This window comes from Temnothorax curvispinosus, unplaced genomic scaffold (assembly GCF_003070985.1).
Source record: "Temnothorax curvispinosus isolate PA1 unplaced genomic scaffold, ASM307098v1 QBEX01015262.1, whole genome shotgun sequence".
NCBI classification, from domain to species: domain Eukaryota; kingdom Metazoa; phylum Arthropoda; class Insecta; order Hymenoptera; family Formicidae; genus Temnothorax; species Temnothorax curvispinosus.
This window is the reverse complement of record NW_020225042.1, coordinates 1-4,859: the sequence shown is the minus strand read 5'-3', so window position 1 is coordinate 4,859 and position 4,859 is coordinate 1. Positions and strand designations below refer to the sequence as shown.

The 4,859-nt window shown below is 37.7% G+C and overlaps 1 long non-coding RNA gene across 1 annotated transcript; it reads left to right on the top strand.

Moving 5' to 3' along the window:
* The first annotated feature begins 2,081 nt into the window (after positions 1-2,081).
* Positions 2,082-4,334, top strand: LOC112465502. The gene is made up of 2 exons (XR_003042027.1): positions 2,082-2,317; positions 4,231-4,334. It is a non-coding gene; the product is annotated as an uncharacterized LOC112465502 (long non-coding RNA).
* The last annotated feature ends 525 nt before the right edge of the window (positions 4,335-4,859 follow it).

The following is a 4,859-nucleotide window of genomic DNA, read 5'->3' as shown; positions in this document are numbered from 1 at the left end:
GCGATAACGTGGCACTGCTTAACATTCAAGTTGAGCCTAACCCTTATCGCGAGTTTGCCGAACAACCAATCGGCGGCGCCGCGATAACGGGGCGCTGCTTAAAATTCAAATTAAGCCTAACCCCCATCGCGAGCCTGCCGAACAACCAATCGGCGGCGCCGCGATAACGCGGCGCTGCTTAAAATTTAAATTAAGCCTAACCCCCATCGCGAGCCTGCCGAACAACCAATCTTTCGCCGCGATAACGCAGCGCTTAAAATTTAAATTAAATCCAATTCTCGGCGAGCCTGCCGAACAACCAATCGGCGCCGCGATAACGTGGCGTTGCTTAAAATTCAAATTAAGCCTAACCCTCATTGCGAGCCTGCCGAACAACCAATCGGCGGCGCCGCGATAACGTGGCGTTGTTTAAAATTTAAATTAAGCCTAACCCTCATCGCGAGCCTGCCGAACAACCAATCGGCGGCGCCGCGATAACGGGGCGCTGCTTAAAATTCAAATTTAGCCTAACCCTCATCGCAAGCCTGCCGAACAACCAATCGGCGGCGCCGCGATAACGCGGCGTTGCTTAAAATTCAAATTAAGCTTAACCCCCATTGCGAGCCTGCCGAACAACCAGCCGCGGCGCCGCGATAACGCGGCGCTTAAAATTTAAATTAAATCCAACTCTCGGCGAGCCTGCCGAACAACCAATCGGCGCCGCGATAACGCAGCGCTTAAAATTTAAATTAAATCCAACTCTCGGCGAGCCTGCCGAACAACCAATCGGCGCCGCGATAACGCGGCGCTAAAAATTTTAATTAAATCCAACTTTCGGCGAGCCTGCCGAACAACCAGTCGGCGCCGGATTTCCTTACGATTTACGTCTTACCTCTTCCGTCGATTCGTGTGTCCGGGGCTTAACACATAATACGTAAGCATAAGAAAACTGATTGGTCTATTTCCTTATGCACATGTGTATGGACCAATCAATTTTCTTATGCTTACGCATTATACGTTGTGCAGAAGTGTGTGCTCCCCGCTTTATGTGTAGCAACATTGGGGCCCTATTCTCGAATCGTTTTCATGAAACTCGCATGCGAAATTCAATGCTTTTCAAATAGAAAGTCGCATACGAAAATCGATCATTAGGGCAGGCTCGAGAATACGGTCCCTGAACTGACTAAACATGCCCCGCGGCCGCGGCCACATGCGCATGCTCAGTGTCCGCACGCGCATGCAAAAGTGCGCGTAGACTGCATATAGGAAGTTGTTCCGAAGGTCAATAAACAAACTTGGATATACTACGTTTACGCGCGCGTTTATTTCTGTAGTAACTTAAGCCGTGATCATTACGGATTGGGATTAGGATTGGATTGAAATTTGACCAATTAGAGCATAGTTCTTTAAACTTGAAGTTAGTTTTCTTTTTTCTGATTGATTAAATTTCAATCTAATCTCAATCCCAATCCGTAGTCTGATCACGGCTTTAGGCTGAGTTTCCACTGAGCGCGTCACGCGCCGCGTCATCACAAGTTAACCAATCAAAACATCCCATTTTATTATACGGGGTCTACAATGCAAGTCGTGGGTCGTGAGTTGTAAGAAATGGACCAATCACAATCGAATTTGAGGAGAATAATCGACTGTGATTGGTCATTCTTGCTACTCACGACTTGCGACTCGCATTGTAGACCCCGCATTACATTACTTGTTACAAGATCAAAATGGGATGTTTTGATTTGTTAAAGCGGTTAGCACACACTTCTGCACAACGCATAATGCGTAAGCATAAGAAAATTGATTGGTCCATACACATGTGCATAAAGGCCATTGCACGTAACAAAGTTTCAGTTTTAATCGTAAGGCCGTAAGAAAATAAACCAATCACACTTGATTATTCTTCAAGCGCGAGAACAATAATCGACTGTGATTGGTCTATTTTCTTACAACTTTACGATTATGACTAAAACTTTGTTACGTGCAATGGCCTTAAGGAAATAAACCAATCAATTTTCTTATGCTATCTACAAATACCATAGCGCATGCGCATATGGCTTCTGCATTCTGCTCAAGGCTCCTGCAATTTTATGTGCTTCCACCTTTACTGTGTTCCACCATGCTGTGACGTAGCCATAGACATTGTATATGTCTATGGATGTAACATTTTACATTGATAACAATTGATGGTAATTGATAGATGTTAATGCTAGTCAGAGTTGAGGTTGAGAGTATACCTAAGTCGAAGCAAATCAAGAAAAATGGTCCTAGAAGATTATAAAGAAATTGTGGGATTTTGTGCCATGTTTACTACGATGGTACAAATGTTATCGGGAACGTAAGTGTTACGATAATAAATATTTTTTTATCGTCTTTCTCCATTTAGGTATGTAAATTCATATGTATCATACATTATGTAATCGATCATTAATTATAATACGTGTATGTGTGTGTTTGTGCGTATACAGGGTGAGTCATCTAAAATCGACCACCTGAATAATTCCCACAGTTTTGGAGATAGGAAGAAATGCTTCAAGTAAAAGTTATGTGGTATCAAGGGGGACATTTCGGAAGTAAACATTTTTTCCCAGGTGGAGGTGCTTAGGAGATTTGAAAATCATCTTTATTTTTTTAAATGGATTTTCGAACACCTACGATTGGAGCTTTTTTCAAGACAGTTTCAATGGTCATGGATATTCAAGGTCAGGGACATATGAGAAAATAAGTTAAAAAATGAAAATTTATCCTGAATATTTCCAAAACAGAATACTCGCGGTTTTATTAATTCAATAAAACCGAAATTATTATTTATGTTTGATGCGTGCATGACCGTGATCTGTGTTACTTCATTTAAGCTACAAAGGTTATTTAATAATTCAAAACTACAGATGTTCAAAATGGTGACCGCCCACAGCAAGACAGTGTCTAAAACGATCACCCACAGACTGTATTAAGCCCATTCTACATAGCCGTAAAAGTATGTTTTAAGACGTAAGCAGTAAAAATTGACCAACTACAGTCGATCATTCTTGGATTGTAAAAATCCCATTAGTCAATAGCTTACTGCTTACGTCTTAACGCATTTTACGGCTATTGTAGAATGGGCTTTACACATTGAATTGTATCCTGGTCAGTTGCAGTACAAGCTTATATGAGTTCCTTTATGTCTTCTTTCGTACTCGGTGCATCACGATACACATCTGTTTTTAATTTTCCCCATAGAAAGAAATCTAATGGTGTCAAGTCCGCGCGGTGATTATGGTGGCCATTTACGATTTCCCGAAAATCATTCAATCCAATGATTTTCGAATTTTCTATTGAATCAACGTTCCACCGAAATTTGTTTACATTTACATTAAATGGTCTTGTTATTGAATAACTTTTGTAGTTTAAATGAAGTAACACACACGGTTTTACGCATCAAACATAAATAATATTTCGGTTTGATTGAATTAATAAAACCGTGAGTATTCTGTTTTGGAAACATTCAGGATAAATTTTCATTTTTTAACATTTCTCATGTCTGTGACTTTGAATATCCATGACCATTAAAACTGTCTTGGAAAGGCATCAATCGTAGGTGTTCGAACATGCATGGTTCCATTTTAAAAAATAAAGATGACATTCAAGTCTCCTAAGCACCTCTACTTGGGAGAAAATATTTACCTCCACAATATGTCCCCCTCGATACCACACAACTTTAAATTAAAGCATTTTTTCTTATTTTTAAAATTGTGAGAGTTATTCCGGGTGGCCGGTCTTAGGTGACTCACCCTGTATATCATGATTGATATAATAAAGATTTTACTCTGGAATTCAAAGGAAACTTGACATAATGCACTGTTTCTTGCAAATTAAATATAAAATATTTTTTAAATTTTAGTTTCTTACAAATATTTATTAACCTCTATAAATATTAAGAAACATTTAGAAAGTATTTAAAAAAATTAGATATATTAGTATTCATTTGATTGTTATCTATAACGACTGATATTGGCTACGTTTACACCCTGAATTTAGGCCGCGGCTTAAATGCCCTGGTGTAACCGTGCCTATAGTGTAAAGCTGCAATAACAATTTCATCATATTTTATGACTTATCATTTTAATATCTGTTTACTAAAATATTAATATCTGCTAAGGTAGAGTATAAATCGTTATTAGGTATAATCAAAAATTGTTTTAAAAAAAATGTTTATTTATACTAAATTTTATTATCTACTATAATACTATATATTTTTATAATTTACAGACTAATATGTCGCAACATATATAAGAAAGGTTCAGCCAGAGGAGTTGATCCAATGCCCTTTCTTGGTGGCGTAGGATTGTAAGTATACGTATAGATTATGGCTAGGTTCGTCTTGACGCTTTCAGCGCTGTAAGCATCATTCTATCTTTGTTGCACATTGAACATCAAACGAAGATAGAGCAATGCTTTCAGCGTTGAAAGCGTCAAGACGAACGCAGCCTATATATATGTACATACACAGGGTGTTAAATTTTAAACGTAACAGGTCGAATATCTTGATAACTAAATAAAAATCGAGGTCCGGTTTTTATAGGTTGTATGTTTCATTTGACCTTAACGCCTCCATCTAAGATAAATTTTTTTGTTATCGAAATTTGTCCGCCTTGAAACAATACAACTTAAAAAAAAATCGGACCTTGATATTTTATTTAGTTATCAAGGTATTCAATCTGTTACGTTTGAAATTTAACATCCTGTGTATATAAGTTATATTTAATTAAATAAAGCATTAACTAAATTTTGCATATTTTGCAATAAATAACGATACATTATTTATATAGCAATACATTTATATAATGATACTTTTAGTACTCTCAGTTAGTAATTAATTGTAAAGATTAAATATTTGT